Source organism: Microcaecilia unicolor, chromosome 11 (genome assembly GCF_901765095.1).
Source record: "Microcaecilia unicolor chromosome 11, aMicUni1.1, whole genome shotgun sequence".
NCBI lineage: Eukaryota > Metazoa > Chordata > Amphibia > Gymnophiona > Siphonopidae > Microcaecilia > Microcaecilia unicolor.
Genome location: NC_044041.1, coordinates 202,525,614 through 202,543,492, shown reverse-complemented (window position 1 = coordinate 202,543,492; position 17,879 = coordinate 202,525,614). Strand labels below are relative to the sequence as shown.

Sequence of the window (17,879 nt, the reverse complement as noted above, 5' to 3'; positions counted from 1 at the left end):
ACATTATAGAAGACTCCAAAATTGCTGCCTACATCTGGGAGAATTTATCCATCAGCCTTTTAATCTGGCAGGGAATCACTCCATGGTGATGACACAGGTCCCACTTTAGCCCATACTGGAGTGCAGGCTGTCCCTTTAACTGAAAGCTACATTTTTGAGGTCGAAACAGGGCTTTTTTTGAGGGGTTACTTGGGGGTACTGAGTACCGGCACCTTTTCCATTGTCTGCTATCAGGGCTTTTTTTGAGGGGGTACTTGGGGGTACTGAGTACTGGCACCTTTTCCATTGTCTACTAAAATTGACTCATGGACCCCAAGTTTTAATGAAAGAGCTCAGGCTCTACGCACCGATTCTGCCTTGTCATAGATTCTGTGACTGGTTGCAGGGTCCTGGCTATTGTGGGGTGGTTCCCTCAGTGATCACCCCATCCCAGAAAGGCGGCCTGGCATTTGAGTACCTGCACCTTTTTTGCTAGTAAAAATGCACTGGGTCTAAATGAAGTTTTTAGGAGAAAGCAAAGATCATGAGTTGAATCTTATTGTTGCATTCAGGTAGGCAGGGCTATTCCCCTGCCCAGGTGAATTCCCAGGCCTGAGGCAATGGCGAGCGAAGTGACTGACCCATGGTCTGGGAGAGTGACCAGTGCCATAGGAGCCGGCTCTGTGGGTGCTTGAGCGCCCCCAATATTGAGAGAATTCCTTTTATGTATCCAGGGAGGGGTTATTTCGATTGGGCTTAGCACCCCCAATAATTTTGAAAAGTTGGCTCCCATGACCATGGCACAGACGCAGGATTTGAACCCCGGCATCTAACCTGCTTCTCCAGCTGTTACATGCTAAGTGTGACTTTTAGGGGTACGGCATGATTCTCTGAGTCATTTTGCCATTCCAGAGGAAGGAAGGTCCGGGCAATGCAGTACATTAACAAGGGGTTAAAGCTTGGAAGTACAGGGAAGGCTCTTCCCCCCTCCCCCCCTCCACACCAGGAATTTTATAAGCACAATCCTGTGTGTGTGAAACTCAGAAACAATTTGTGACCTGGAGCCTGCTCCATGCCCCCTCCCTGCCCACAGACCCCTGAGGTCTCTCCTCTCTCTCTGCGTCTCCGTCCGTCCTGCAGCTCCGTCTGATGCAGTAGCAGCTCACATGGAGTTTCGGTAGATCCTTCAAAGAGACCATCAGACTTTGTCTTCTCCCACCGAGCCACAAAGGAATTTCACAGGACAGGTAAGATTCGATTCATGCACAAAAGAACTTTCTCATTTCTGCTTCAGTGGAATTTCGACGGGGCTTTAGAGCCAGTGAAGCTGAATTAGGTCGATTCTGTTCTAAAGATTTTTAAGAATCCAAGTCCACAGATCATCAACCACATATGACTGTGCACTTTGGACTTTCTTTCTTCTTTTTTTAATGGTTTTTTTTAAAAATTTCTATCACGCAGTCGGCTCTCCACAGGCACCTTTCGATTCCTGTCTGTATTTGGGTGCAATAAACTATTTAGTGGATTTTAAGTTTATGCAGCAATAAACGTATTTGACGTCTATCAATTCTCTTCCTACGGATCAAAATGGGAAGTTTGTAGGAAAAGAAGGGCAGGAAGAGGAGCTGGGTCGGTGCCCTGCGAGTTGGTCCCCTTCTGCCTCCAGACTCTTCACAAGGAAGACTTTTCTTTCTCCTCCATGCGGGGGGTGGGGGGGGGGGGGGGGGGGGACACGGACTCTCCGCTGATTTAGTGATGGGAAGTGTTTTTTTTTTCCGAGCCTGGAAATTTAAGTGGTTTGAAGTAGAATCAGAATCTGGGACCTTCTTTTCTTGCACTGGCTGTTCTCTGAGAGCTATAAAAGACACCTTTAAAAAAAAGGGGGGGGGGAAAACTTATGTCACCCCCTCCCCCCGGTTATTTTGGAGAAGATGAATGGCTAGACTGAAAAAAAGCAACAAATAGTGGGTTAGGTTTGAAAGGGATTTCTGTGGGTAAACAGGTGTTACACTTTCACTATTAAAAGAAATTAACCCAGCTATAAAGGAGGTATTAAGAGCATCTGCTTGTGACAAAAACATTAAGATCAGCAAAAAAAAAAAAAAAAAGTGCTCTTAGAAATCCGGTGGTATAAAAATATTCACTAGGAGCACAATTTGTTTCCTTAGCAGGGCTTTTTTTGAGGGGGTACTTGGGGGAACTGAGTACCGGCACCTTTTCCATTGTCTGCTAAAATTGACCCATGGACCCCAAGTTTTAATGAAAGAGCTCAGGCTCTACACATTGATTCTTGCGAAGGATGTTAAAAAAATGGAAGCGGTGCAAAGAAAAGCTACGAGGATGGTACGGGATTTGCGTTCCAAGACGTATGAAGAGAGACTTGCTGACCTGAACATGTATACCCTGGAGGAAAGGAGGAACAGGGGTGATATGATACAGATGTTCAAATATTTGAAAAGTATTACTCCGCAAACGAACCTTTTCCGGAGATGGGAAGGTGGTAGAACGAGAGGACATGAAATGAGATTGAAGGGGGGGAAGACTCAGGAAAGATGTCAGGAAGTATTTTTTCACGGAGAGGGTGGTGGATGCTTGGAATGCCCTCCCGCGGGAGGTGGTGGAGATGAAAACGGTAACGGAGTTCAAACATGCGTGGGATATGCATAAAGGAATCCTGTGCAGAAGGAAGGGATCCTCAGAAGCTTAGCCGAAATTGGGTGGCGGAGCAGGTGGGGGAAGAGAGGTTGGTGATTGGGAGGCGAGGATAGTGGAGGGCAGACTTATACGGTCTGTGCCAGAGCCAGTGATGGGAGGCGGGACTGGTGATTGGGAGGCAGGAAATACTGCTGGGCAGACTTGTACAGTCTGTGCCCTGAAAAAGGCAGGTACAAATCAAGGTAAGGTATACACATATGAGTTTATCTTGTTGGGCAGACTGGATGGACCATGCAGGTCTTTTTCTGCCGTCATCCACTATGTTACTATGTTACTATTCTGCCTTGTCATAGATTCTGTAACTAGTTGCAGGGGGCCTGGCTATTGTGGGGTGGGTACCTCAGTGATCACCCCACCCCTGAAGGGTGGCCTGGCATTTGAGTACCGGCACCTTTTTGCTAGAAAAAAATGCACTGTTCCTTAGTATCAGAAGGGCTGCTGTGTCTCCCAAGGTGTGTATGGGTGGTGGTGGTGGTGGGGGGGGGGGGGGGGGGGGAATGTACAGCTATGTATCAGCACTTACTGTAAACATTTCCTGACCTTCATCCACCCCTTCCACCCCCCATGTCCGGAGGCAGTTTTTCTAATGGTACTGTTACTTACAGTGGGATATGAACGGTGCTCGGCTTAGCTCTGTTCCTTCTCCAAAGAGATTGAGCAGGGTGAGGTCAAGGTGAGACAGTCTAGGACAGGAGGTGCCACCACCCTACACTATCAGCCCAGAAAGTCTAGTACCACTCACTCCTGTTCCATCCTCTGGGGATACTGGAGCTTGACCTCCCCTTAGCATCTGTCAATAAGGTGTATCTTTGAAGGTATGTCCTTCCTAATTTCAATGATGCACTGTAATGAGAATAATTAACAGGGGATATGAGACCATTCACCTCCCACTTTCCCTCTCAAGGATCTTAAAGACAAACTCAGGAAACTTACAAATTTAAGGCAACAAAAAACCCAGACCGGACAAGCCTGAATGGAGTAAAATTTGGCTGCAACTTCGTTTATTGGTAGAACAGTTCCTGCACTAAAGGCAAGTGCAAAGTTTAGAATATAACTAGAAAACAAACACAGTGTCAGCAGCTAGGAGTAAGTCATAATTGTATAATACTCCATCATAACGGCTGGAGGTAATGTCAGGCATGGATTCCGAAAGCCCTGGACCGAACATTCACCACCTGATGAAAGTTTAGACCCTGTTCTAAAGGACTTTCTTTAGACATAACTCTTAGCTTGGGTTCCCCCCCCCCCCCACCCAGCTTCCAGAAAGATCCCCAAAATTGGAGCGAACATGCCAGATATAACAAAAATTCTGATTAAGTAATGGGTGGGGAGCAGGGAAGGATCCTGAGCCTCAGAGTCTGCCCTCCCCTATCCTAGCCTCTCAACCACCAACCCCTCTTCCCCCCGCCACCCAATTTCAGCTAAGCTTCTAAGGAATGGATCCACAGAAGCTTAGCTGAAATTGGGTGGCGGGGGGGGAAGAGGGTTGAGAGGCTAGGATAGGGGAGGGCAGACTTATACGGGGTCTGTGCCAGAGCCGGTGATGGGAGGCGGGACTGGTGGTTGGGAGGCGGGAAATACTGCTGGGCAGACTTATACGGTCTGTGCCCTGAAAAAGACAGGTACAAATCAAGGTAAGGTATACACATATGAGTTTATCTTGTTGGGCAGACTAGATGGACCGTGCAGGTCTTTTTCTGCCGTCATCTACTATGTTACTATGAAGGATCCTGAGCCTCAGAGTCTGCCCTATCCTAGTCTCTCAACCACCAACCCCTCTTCCCCCCGCCACCCAATTTCAGCTAAACTTCTAAGGAATGGATCCACAGAAGCTTAGCTGAAATTGGGTGGCGGGGGGGGAAGAGGGTTGAGAGGCTAGGATAGGGGAGGGCAGACTTATACGGGGTCTGTGCCCTGAAAAAGACAGGTACAAATCAAGGTAAGGTATACACATATGAGTTTATCTTGGGCAGACTAGATGGACCGTGCAGGTCTTTTTCTGCCGTCATCTACTATGTTACTATGAAGGATCCTGAGCCTCAGAGGCAGTGGCTTAAATCCAGAAACAGAACCTCCTCCCCAGGGGACTGAGGAAATGCTCCCCATTGCAAGAAAACTTCCTGCTGTTAATTTCTAAAATTAAGCTGCCCCTACTGAGCCCCTGGCGTTTTCTTGTTGCCATTGGGTCGCCTTCTGCCCCCTCACCTTTAGTCCCTGCTAGCCTCCAATGCTACATCCAGCCACAGCTAGGCCAAAGGGATTTGGGCTAGCCATTGCTGCCTTTGAGCAATCCAGGGGGGTGGATTATCCCCCTGTTAATGGCAGGCTTGCAGTCAAGCCCTCGAACTGGAGCTGTAACATGCTTGACGCATTAGCAGTTCAAATCAGAGCCACACAATGCAGCCACCTCAGGTGGTTAACCGTGGCTGAGTCTGCATTATTTGAAACTCAATTTCTACAGCTAAGTGCTGCTGTGCAAAGCTGGACCGAAAAGGCCCAAGTCATTTCCAGAGGTATGAAAATGTAGGGCAGGTGGAAAGGAGGAATGATAAACAGAAACCCAAACCAGAGCTAGGTAACAGCAGCAGGAAAGGTACTGCACAGCACTGACACATTGTATTTTCCAGAGACCTGTTGACCTGAGCTGAGGCCATAAGCCATTATTAACATGGACTTGGGAAAATCCGCTGCTTATTTCTAGGAGAAGCAGCATAAAATCTGTTTTACTGTTCTGGGATCTTGCCAGGTACTTGTGACTCGTATTGGCCACTGCTGGAAATAAGATACTGGGCTTGATGGACTTTCGGTCTGTCCCAGTATGGCAATGCTTACGTTCTTATGACATGTAGCGGAGATTGGGTGGCAACACCGGTAATTGGGAAGCAGAACCAGTGCTGGGCAGACTTCTACGGTCTAAGCCCTGATCATGACTAAATAGATATGGAAAGGCTGGAGTGTAAATTTTTAAGGGTCTTCAACATTAGCTTCAGAACTTAGTACAAGAACAGTGCTGGGCAGACGTCTTGGTCTGTGCCCTGAGAATGGCAAGGACAAATCAAACTCGGGTATAAAGTATCACATACCATGTAAAATGACTTTATCTTGTTGGGCAGACTGGATGGACCGTAAGGTCTTTATCTGCCGTCATTTACTATGTTACTCTTTGGGGTTCTACATGGAATGTTGCTACTAATTGGGATTCCAGAATCTTCAGAACTTTTAGTACAAGAACAGTGCTGGCCAGACTTCTACGGTCTGTGCCCTGAGAATGGCAAGGACAAATCAAACTCGGGTATAAAGTATCACATACCATGTAAAATGACTTTATCTTGTTGGGCAGACTGGATGGACCGTAAGGTCTTTATCTGCCGTCATTTACTATGTTACTCTTCGGGGTTCTACATGGAATGTTGCTACTAATTAGGATTCCAGAATCTTCAGAACTTTTAGTACAAGAACAGTGCTGGGCAGACTTCTACGGTCTATGCCCTGATCGTGACTGAATAGATATGGATGGACTTGAGTGTAAATTTTAAGGGGCTTTGACGTTAGCTTCAGAACTTTTAGTGCAAGAAGAGTGCTGGACAGACTTCTACGGTCTGTGCCCTGAAAATGGCAAGTACAAATCAAACTCGGGTATAAAGTATCACATACCATGTAAAATGAGTTTATCTTGTTGGGCAGACTGGATGGACCGTAAGGTCTTTATCTGCCGTCATTTACTATGTTACTCTTTGGGGTTCTACATGGAATGTTGCTACTAATTGGGATTCCAGAATCTTCAGAACTTTTAGTACAAGAACAGTGCTGGCCAGACTTCTACGGTCTGTGCCCCGAGAATGGCAAGGACACATCAAACTCAGATATACATATAAAGTAACACATACCATGTAAAATGAGTTTATCTTGTTGGGCAGACTGGGTGGACCATTCAGGTCTTTATCTGCCGTCATTTACTATGTAACTCATGTCACATTGCACATGCCATTTTGTGATAGGCTACACTCAGCAGACATCTCTGCATCAGCCTCATTCCATGTCCAGTGCCTGTTCACATTTCTTTCTAAGATCAGAAAAAGAAATGTACATCTTCCAGTTTTATCTTGGAAACGGGCTCGGTTAGCTTTCAGACCGATCAGTAATTTGTTCACGGATCCTCCCTTTCCCTCTAAAATTCCTCATCTTCCTTCTTTCCAGGAAAGGTTAAAGCAGTTGCTGAACCAGTAAGACACATACCGAAAGTCTTAGGAAGTAGTGATGCTTCAGTCTGGCCAGGAAGGGGAAGGTCTTCTCCAGTAGGATGGTTCTCCATTAGGAAAGCCAGTGATGCAGCAGCTTGGAATTAGGACCGATTAGCAGAGAGAGGTGGGTGAAGTCTTTGATTCTGGCCCCAGGGTGGTTTCTGGAGGTTCTAGAATTTCATGGTTGTAGAGCAATTTTGAGTCAATCGGCCCCATTGCTCTTCCAAATGGAATTCATGCACAATGCAGGTTCCTGGCAGATAATTCCTACAATTCTGCTTCCTTCTGTGAATTGAAACCTACAGTCTCTTCGTTATTACAGGAAGGGGGCTCTCCTTTTGTAGTGAGGCATGGTGATGGATCTTCCCTGCCAACCAGAGACTCACAAAGCTACAAAGATCCAAACTGCGTGGTTACTACAGGTTGAACGTGGGTTGTACGCGCTGAGCAACGCAGAGAGGGATTGAGCGTGGGTGTTCACTCGTGCAGAATACGTGGCTGCACATTGCATTAAAATGAATGCTGATAAGGCCATTGAGTATTCTGTGCAGATGCAGAGAGGTAAACAGGAGCTTTTCACATGCTGTTACTGCGAGAATTTGTTTTCCCAGGTCTGGGGCTGCGTACAAGGGTTTGCAGAGAGGATTTCGTGGCAGTTTTTGAGATCTAACTGCCAGTTTTGTCTCCTTTTGTAACTGGAAGGAAGCCGCTGCGAGGTTCAAAGGCAGACAGGAGGTGACACATCAGCGTCTGTTCTTCTGCTCCAACATTTTTGCAAGGCTCATATGTAGACGCAGAAGAACGGACGCCGATGTGTGCGACATTTTCTTTTAGACATGTGCACGAAAAGCCACACTTACCGTGAAACCTTTGTGTGCATGTGTCCGGTATTCCCCCTCCCCCCCCCAATTAACTGCACATTTTCAGGGCATAAAATTTGCATGCCATCAGGTTTTTGCATGACACAGAATAACGCTTGGACATCCGGCTGCGGCTCTACCATGAGCCTTTGTGCATGGGTCTGGCAGTAATGAACTATGCATCGCTGTGGAGATGTGATACTGAGGGAGTGAAATTCTAAGGGTTGCAGGATTGTGTTTGTTTTAGAAACAGAGACTATTTATTTATTGCATTTGTATCCCACATTTTCCCACCTATTTGCAGGCTCAATGTAACATAGTAACATAGTAGATGACGGCAGAAAAAGACCTGCACGGTCCATCCAGTCTGCCCAACAAGATAAACTCATATGTGTATACCTTACCTTGATTTGTACCTGCCTTTTTCAGGGCACAGACCGTACAAGTCTGCCCAGCAGTATTTCCCGCCTCCCAACCACCAGTCCCGCCTCCCATCACCGGCTCTGGCACAGCCCGTATAAGTCTGCCCTCCCCTATCCTAGCCTCCCAACCACCAACCCCTCTTCCCCTCACCTGCTCCGCCACCCAATTTCGGCTAAGCTTCTGAGGATCCATTACATAGTTTTGGCTTACATAGTTTTATTATCATTGTCGTTCTAGTGTATCAGATACAGTTAGGTAGTTAGTTAGACTAGAGATTCCAAATTGTAAAAGGGGTAAACTTGAAAATTGTTACAATATTAGCAGAGGCAGCTGGTAACCTGTTGTTCTAGCAACACCCATGACCTGTACCATGAGCCACTTGGTGCTGAATTCTGTGGTCAGAAAAGTGGACAGGTACATTTTAGCCTTTAATGTATAATCCCTCCCACACCAGTATTTTTTTGGTTTTCAAAGAACTTGCAAATGCTAACGTGTTCTATATTGCAAAGTGGAACAGAACAGGGAGTCTGGGTGTTGGGCACCTCATCCCCCCTCCCTGCCCCCCCAATAGTTGCAAGATGTATTCAGGGTTTAATTCACCTCTGAACAGGATTTGTGCAGTACTTCAATGAAGCTCTGTGGCAGAGATTAAGGTACCTGTTTGGGTGGAACCCTAGGAGGGGAAAGAGGGGGATTTATGATTGGCAGAGGAAATTTTAAGGCTCAGGTGGTGACTTGCTGAGAGATTTCTGAAAACCCCTTGGTGTGCTTGAATATAACAACATCACCAGTTCTCCGGAGAGTTTTTTTTTTTTGCATTGCAGAGTAGTTACGCTTGTTTCTCATTTGGGCATGGCAATTTGCACAGCTAAGAACTTCGATATCTTTTGAATTCAAGTTTTCTTTTTTATTAACATCAGCCTAACAGGCTTGTTGACCCCTGAGGCAGGCCTACGTGCCGAAACACAGCCGTGTCGGGTCCCTTTATACGACTGCTACAATAAAGGTCCTTGCATATTTTGATATCCTCCTGGTATCTCACTTTTTTCATTGAATATAACCAGTGGCGTACCAAGGGGGGGGCAGTGGGGGCGGTCTGCCCCGGGTGCATGCCGCTGAGGGGATGCCGTGCGCCTGTTGGCCGAATCCGCTCGTTCCCTCCCTGCTGCTCCCTCTGTGGGGAACAGGTTTCTTCCTGTTCCGGGTCAGAGGGAGCAGCAGGGAACAAGCAGACTCGGAGCCGACAGGTGCGCGGCACCCCCCCAGCAGGTAAAAATGCACCCCGGGGGGGGGGGGGTGCATCGGTGATCCGCCCCGGGTGTCAGCCAGCCTAGGAACGCCACTGAATATAACTTAAACATCCTAACCAACCAGACCTTATGTTCCTGCTTTTCTATTTTACCTTCTACTGCAAACTGTCTGTTGCACAGTAGGCAAGAGAATCAATTGTCTTAATTCACCTCGATTACCTTGAGATACCTGTGTGTCTCCAGTAGCTGGTAATTGCTATCACATTGCTAAGTAATCTGAGTTCTACCTTGGTCTCAATATTCCAAGTCAGATTCTGGGGAGTCTGGGAGCTGATACTGTAATGTTAATGATGTCTCTCCAGTAGCTCCACAATTCCTGACATGACCAGGGAACATGAGCTACCCAGAAGACTGGCTGTACCTGCATATATGTAAACCGCTTTGAATGTAGTTGCAAAAACCTCAGAAAGGCGGTATATCAAGTCCCAGTTCCATTTCCCTATTTGAGATTGTACATGGAATGCTGCTATTCCACTAGCAACATTCCATGTAGAAGCCTGCCCTTGCAGATCACCAATGTGGCCGCGCAGGCTTCTATTTCTGTGAGTCTGACGTGCAGGCTTCTATTTCTGTGAGTCTGACGTGCAGGACGTCAGACTCACAAAAACAGAAGCCTGCGCGGCCGCATTGGTGATCTGCAAGGGCAGGCTTCTACATGGAATGTTGCTAGTGGAGGAGTAGCCTAGTGGTTAGTGCAGCGGACTCTGATTCTGGGGAAGTGGGTTCAATTTCCATTGCAGCTCCTTCTGACTCTGGGCAAGTCACTTAACCCTCCATTGCACTGGTACAAAATAAGTACCTGAATATACGTAAACCGCTTTGAATGTAGTTGCAAAATACCACAGAAAGGCGGTATATCAAGTCCCATTTCCCCTTTATTCCCAATCTGCCACTATGGACTAGTCAGAAACCAGCCTGCGGTGGCTCCTGATTAAGGAGTGAGCAGTGTGAGAGCTGCCAGGTTTGGAAACACTCGTTTTCTGGTCAATAAGCAGCAGGTTCAGTGGGAAGAGACATCGTCTCTTAGGTGGACCCTGAGCTTGGCTAAGCTGCTCTTGAATGAAGAATTCCTCTCCTCTTTCTAAATTCATCCCTGTGCAAACTCTGCCTGCAAAATGCATCAGTCCTGACAGAATAGTGTGAAATGTGCCTTTTTCTCCTTTTCTCATCTTCCACTTCCCTCCCGCCTTTCCTTTTGGTTCTTTTTCTCTTGCTGTGTCCATCTTTTTGCTTTCCCACCTCTCTCCGTCATATCCCATTCCTCCCCTGTTAGAGAAATGACAGCCTCCTCCCTTCCCTCTGCCATACCAGGCTAAAACTGATACTTCTGTGGGGAAATGAAAACAGGGGGAAAAAAAAGATCTCAAGGTTTGATTTGTCAGCCTATGTGGTGTAATTTCAGAAAAATGCTGCCCAGGTTTTCTTCTACAGAGGCTGAGCTCGCCAAGGATATCACTTTTTACTGAGAACAGATTATTTTTCCCTAAGCCTCTACCTAGATCTGCCAGCGGTGCACCACAGGGCCTACAGACTAAAAGATTATTATTTTTTTTATTTGGGGAAAAGGAAGTCAGAGTTGGCGTATTTTCTTTTCTGGCGCTAGACAGCTACAGGGAGTTGGTGATGGCTTTGCAGAACATTTGTTGATATTTTGCAAAATGCGACTTTGCCTTTTGGGTTTGCTGTGGGGCATGAAGTGTTTGGAACTACATTTCCCATGATGCACTGTTTTGCCACAGAGCCTGCATTTCTCCTATGGCACAATGAAAACAGACTGAAAACGATTTAATCTCCAGTTCTCCATGCCTGCATTCTTTGCTAATTACCGCTGTTTATGACCTCACAGCAAAGTATAGACCAAGAGAGACTTTGCCTGGTTGGATGGAACTCCTGAAAAAGTGCTGTTAATCCACTTTGGTGCTGAGCTAATTCCTGCTCCTCATTGTCCTGCTTTAATGTAGTCAAGATTACGTGTTATGACGTTTGCTTGATAACCCAGGCTTCGTTCTTCTGTTACATGTACCTTATCTGGATCATTCTAGGAAATGTGCTATGTCAGCTCATTATGGGTAGGGTTATCATATGACTCCAGAAAAAGGAGGACGGATTGAGCCAGCCGGGTTTTACTTCCATTGCTTTAATGGAAGTAAAACCCGGCTGGCTCAATTACTTCCATTGAAAGCAATGGAAGTAAAACCCGGCTGGCTCAATCCGTCCTCCTTTTTCTGGAGCCATATGGTAACCCTAATTATGGGTCATCATGCAAGCAGCGTAGCTATAGGTGGGGCCTGGATGGGCAAAGAGGCCTGCTCAGTCTGGTAGCCAATCTGGTGCTTTTTTTCCTTAGAAGCCTCTCCTTTCCACACCCTGCAGGTCCAGTATCTCTTTCTTCCTGCCCAATCTCCCAAGCAGGTCTGGCATCTTTTCATCCCTTCCTCCCCCTTCAAATTTGCATGTTTTTTTTGCCAGCAGAGATGCAGGCACACTGCCTCTGGCCAGCCTGGGAGGGGTCTTCCCTCTGCCATAACCTGCCTTCTCTGATGCAACTTCCTGTTGCCACATGGCTGGGACATGGCAGAGGGAAAGACCCCTGGCTGGTCAGAGGCAGAATGAGTTTATTGGCTGCCTGCAGAAACCATGCAAGTTTCACAGGAGGGAGAAATCATGGGGAGGTCAGGGAGAGGGAGGGAGAAAAAGATGCCTGAGACCCATGGGATGGGGGAAGAGGCGGAGTGGAGGGAAGGAGAGAGATGCTTCTTATTCACCCAAGTTAATTTTGGGCTCACCCGAAATATCAGGTCTGGCTGTGCTGCTAGTCATTCTGTCCTGGGACTCTAATGTGTTTTGAAAACTATGGATGGGCTTCTCATTACTACAGATGGTTGACGTGACACCAGCTTCCAACATGTTTTGCTTAATGGGACTGTCTTTAACGAGAAGTGGCCTAGTGGTTAGGGTGGTGGACTTTGGTCCTGAGGAACTGAGTTCAATTCCCATTTCAGGTACAGGCAGCTCCTTGTGACTCTGGGCAAGTCACTTAACTCTCCATTGCCCCATGGAAGCCACATTGAGCCTGCCACAAGTGGGAAAGCACAGGGTACAAATGTAACAACAAAAAAAGTTATTCCCACTTTTGCTGAGAACATGGGCTGCTTTTCTGCTATAAGGCAGGATTTTGCTCACACCTTTTTGGTCAAAACTCAAGGTGACTTACATTCAAGTTCAGTTGGTATTTCTCTGTCCTCAGAGAGCTTACACAATCTAGTTTTGTTCCTGAGGGTTAAGTGATTTGACCAAGGCACCAAGGAGCCGCAATGGGATTTGGATATTGGTTTCCCACTTCTCAAGTCACCGCTCTTCTGGGCTAATATTGATTCATTTCTAACCCACTTGTATCCCCCATTTAGACATAAAAGATTTCTTACCAATGCTGCAATACTCACAGATAAACTATTAGACCAATCAGTGATATAAAATGTCTTACTACTACGTATACATTTCCTAACTAGCAGCATTTACCGGTAGACAGAAGAAAATAATCAATGTAAATCAATAGACCCCAACCACTGCTGAATGCAATAAAACACAGAACATATTCACAGCATCAAAAACTTCTCAAGCTTAACGGTTAGACCAGGGAAGCCAGATTCAAATCCCACTCTTGCTCCTTGTGATCTTAGGCAATTATTAACCCTCTGTTGCCTTAGGTACAAGCTTAGATTGGGAGCCCTTGGGGAACAGAGAAATGCGCACAATATCCGAATGGAAAACAAATTTCTGGAATCATTAAATCTGGTTTCTTGGTTCTTCGGATGTTGCACTTTTTGGCACAATTTTCCTGATTTAAAATCTCTACACACTGCTCTATATGCTCTTCGTATATCAAGACTGGATTATTGTAATTCTATTTTTACAGGTCTCCCTTTGTCACAACTTAAAAGTCTCCAAACCCTTCAGAACCACCGCTGCTCCTCTCCTTTGCAAGGCTGGACGATTTGATCCTTTTTCGATTATATTGGCTTCCTGTTCCGTTTCAAATTCCTTTTAAGATCTTAGGACCTCTTTTCCCAAACCGCACAGCAATGCTGATGAAGCTCATTGAAAGTGAATGGGCTTCGTTGGTATTTACCGCACCAGGAGTCACTAGCGTGATTTGGTAAAAGTGGCCCTTAATTCTTACAAAGTATTCTATTCCACTGTTCCTTTGTATTTTTCAGTATCAACTATCCCATACATCCCTTTCCATTCTCTCCGTTCTTTCGATGCTAATCGCATGACTCTTCCTGGCCCTCGACAAGCCCATTTAGAATCCACACAGCATTCAGCCTTTTATTTTTTGGCTCCCATGCTTTGGAATTCCCTCCCCAGCACACATTCGTACCGAACAGTCTTTCCCTCGGTTTAAGACGCTTCTCCAAACACATTTTCTTTTGGCGTTTCAGACTAGTCCTTAGTGAGTTTCTGAATCGGTGGGCTGGCCTGGGACCAGTGGCGTAGCCACAGGTGGGCCTGGGTGGACCAGGGCCCACCCACTTAGGACTCCGGCCCACCCAACAGTAGCACACATTTAGTGGTAGCTAATGCGGATCCCAAGGTCCGCCAGCTGAAGACTTTCCCCTGATGGTAACGAAAATGCTACTCTTTACGATACCGGCACCTGCACATGCGTGCTGCAGACTGCGAAGGTGGAAAGAAGTGTTTTCCTGCCAGCTGAGATATTTTTTTGATGGGGGGGGGGGGGGGGAGAACACTTGGTGCCCACTCACTTCTTGCCTAGGCCCACTCAAAATCTGTTTTCTGGCTACGCCCCTGCCTGGGACACCACAGCAAGCTTCAAATGACTGTTCTTGAGTAGTTGATTTTCTTATAAAGATGTCCCTTTCTCTTGTTTGTTTCTTTTTAGCACAACTGTAAACTGCTTAAACTCACTTGTTTGGATTATGCAGTATAACAAGCTTTTCATAAACATAAACATAACTTAATTCAGCTACTGCTGAAATGGTGTGAGCTAAATCCAAATCTCCTTTAATATAAGTAACGTCGTAACTGGGTACCAGGACCCCAGGAAATTCTGCAGCCTGTCTGACTCCACTGGATATACATCGCTGGGCCCATCTGTGTGTAAGTTTTGGAGGAAACCTTTCATTGTCCTGTATGTTGAGGCTGCATTTTCTTCTTGTCTGGATTTTGAGATGTAAAAGAGCAGCAGAGGAAGGCTACGCTTTGTACAAGAAGAGAAGTTGCCCAAGGTTGACTTGACCTAATCAAAGGAGAAAGCCTAAGAGAGGATCCGGAGAGAAAAACCAAAGGTAATTTTTGGAATATCCCTCAGAAGATGAGTAGGACCTGCATGGTGCATTCTGTGTTAACCCCTGGAAAGTCCAGTTTCAGTGAGACAGACCGCAAGCTGTTGTATCCCTAGTATCCAGAGATGGGAGTGTTCTGAGAAAAATTGGTATAAGAGATTTTTGGAATTTTGCCTCTTAGGAAGGAGAAATCATTTTCCTTATTTTGTTTCTCCCAAAAGGAGGTAAATTGGAGGGATTATTTGGGGACTTCTCCTATTGACACTGACCCTGAATGAACTTGGTCTAACTTCAGGGAAGGTTCTGCTGAGACGGTGTCTTGCAAGAGACTAAGGAGGAGTATGGGGCATCCAGTCTGGGACCCTGAAGAAAAGAAGGATTGTCCGCATGGGATCCTAGAAGGTGATTTAAGTGGGCACAGAAAGAAGGACCTGCCAGGAACCAAATCAATGAAAGAAAAAGCAATCTAGTGTTTGTTTAAATTATCTGTATATATTTCCCCTTTTCCTTTGATACATTGTAAATACTCAATTTGGGAAGTATCAGCTTTTATTATTCTTATTATTAATGGCAACCTCATTGGCTCTGTGAAGCGCTGCCAAATTTCCATCCAGCCAAGTCAATGGACAGGAGTCAGTGACGTGAGACGTGGTCTTTACATCGCTGCAATCTCATAGGTTGCTTTTTGCCATCCCCATCTCTTGAAGCAAGCAGTGCAATGACCCTGTCCAAACAAAGGTGTTTTTTTTATTTAAAAACAAATGTCCTTGGCTCTGAGCTGAAATTTCTTGTGGAATTGTCTTCTAGTGAGCAAGTGAGAGCTTTGGATTTGTCCAGTAGAATTCATTAAATTGGTTTTCTGTGTCCTGTGCGGCAAATTCTCACCACACCAAGAAAGGGACTACGATTGTTTAGGCTTAGAACTGTTTATGTGGTCTCTGCCTTTGACGTAGCAGCTTCCTCCAGCCCAGAGAGAACCACACTGAGATCTGGGTTCCGAGAACCTTCACTCGCAACTACCTGGTAATTTCAGGCCTATTTTACGTCGTCCCACAATACACCGGGTATGGCCACTGCAGTGATGGTCCAGGGTAGGGGCCACACCCCAACCTCATTCTGCAACCCAGCAATCACATGCCAAGAATCCAGCCACTAGGTGTCACTCTTCAGCAAAGACCAGGATTACCCTCGGAGACTGTGAGTCCTGTCGCAGCAGCGTCCCAGCCCCAGCCTGATTTGGGGATTGAACTGGGAACTTTCTGCATAGCAGCACTGCCACTGGGCAGAGGAAGGCCATCGCCTTGACTTTTGATCCTGAGAGCTACATTTCAATTTGGTTAGGTATCATTTGCCAATATTTATGCTGCTACTGACTGTATCACTTGAACCAGTTCCAGAGAACATGGGCCTTGGCATGTTGTATGAAGTTCTTTTTATTTGCAGTATGGTCAGGGGGTTGCCTTTCAGCCTGCAGTGGAAACTTAGAACTGTAAATTCTCAGTTCATCTGGTGCAGATATATAAGTATTGCCACACTGGGACAGAGAAAAGGTCCATCAAGCCCAGCATCCTGTTTCCAACAGTGGCCAATCCAGGTCACAAATACCTGACAAGGTCCCAAAAAAGTTCAATACATTTTATGCTGCTTATCCCAGAAATAATATCAAAAACGAAAAAAGGCTTACAAGTGTCTAAAAATATTTTGTAAACAATACACAAATGGGGATAGACACTGTGTGTTAAATGCAATGTGAAAATGTTGGCTAATGAAGGCGTCTCATATCAACATGGAAGTCTATATATATGAACTTCCTTAACGGCTAAATAGCCGATGTACGGTTATAATCATGGACCACCTCCAACCAACCAGCAGTGCCAAATGTTGTTAATATTTGGAAACCTGAGAATCAAAAAGTCTCTATAATCTGTTTTACTCTCAAATTTATCCTCAGGTAAAGAAAAATATATAGAAGCGCACTGCTGTTCACAAAATAAACATTATAACAAAAATAGACATATAATGCAAAAATTCACTTATCTTAATAGTTTAAATCAAAAAGGCCATCTGCTGGGGCCCGAATTCATCAAATTTCAAAAAAGATTTCATCCATCAGACTGCTGATAACTCCGGTGACATTGTGAGCCCGACAGGACCCTGTTTCGCGGTCTACTGCTTTTTCAAGGGCATACACATCTAAAACACGGAGAAAAGGTATTAGTAACAACAAACTAATGAATTAAGCATATCTGTCATGTACCCGCAACCACTGGACTAACTTTCACAGTCACTGGTGTCAATATACAGCTATCCAAAATGGCGATGGCGTTTGAAATATATACCGATTTTAGGCTCCTCCCACAAAAAATCCTACGTAATCAACAGCTGCTTAAAAGAAACAGTTCCATTGCAAATATGCGTTAAGCCCATTTGGTTCGATAGTATTGAGACGGTAAATCCACTGCATTTCTTTCTGAAGCAGTAATCTATTTATGTTACCTCCACGGGAATTAGGGATAATGTGATCAATCACCATGCATCTGAGTGACTCACAAGGATGTTGTTCATTAATACAATGTTGTACCAGTGGAGCTCCAATGATGCGGGCAAGAATTCTTGATCTGTGTTCGATCATTCTGGCATTGAGGGATCTGTTGGATTTACCGATGTATACTTTGCCACACGGGCATTTGATGTAGTAAACAATGTGAGTTGTGCGACAGTTGGTATGGTGCTTAAGTTGTACAACGATACCATTATGACAAAAACTTGAAGTTTCAACCGTTAAAGGGCATGTTTTGCACCCATTTCTACAACATCTTTTATGGCTACCCTGGCAGGGGGCCATAGATGTTGTAGAAACGGCTAAATCAGCTGGGCTCAATATTTCGCTGAGATTCCGCGCACGGGAAAATGCCATTCTTAAGCGAAAATTTTCAAAAATAGGATGAGCCCGCATGATGTCCCAATGTTTTTTAATGATATGTGCAACCGCTTCTCCACCTTGCATATATCTCATGACAAAAGTCATAACCGAATCTTCTTGTT

The 17,879-nt window shown here is 45.6% G+C and overlaps 1 protein-coding gene across 1 annotated transcript in view; it reads left to right on the top strand.

Annotated features, from left to right (window-relative positions):
• Positions 1-1,043: 1,043 nt before the first annotated feature.
• COL8A2 (collagen type VIII alpha 2 chain) overlaps positions 1,044-17,879 on the top strand; it is a 105,759-nt gene continuing 88,923 nt past the window's right edge. Inside the window, exon 1 of the mRNA XM_030218256.1 lies at positions 1,044-1,226. The gene's annotated coding sequence lies outside the window, so the exon portion shown is untranslated. The remainder of the gene's footprint in view (positions 1,227-17,879) is intronic.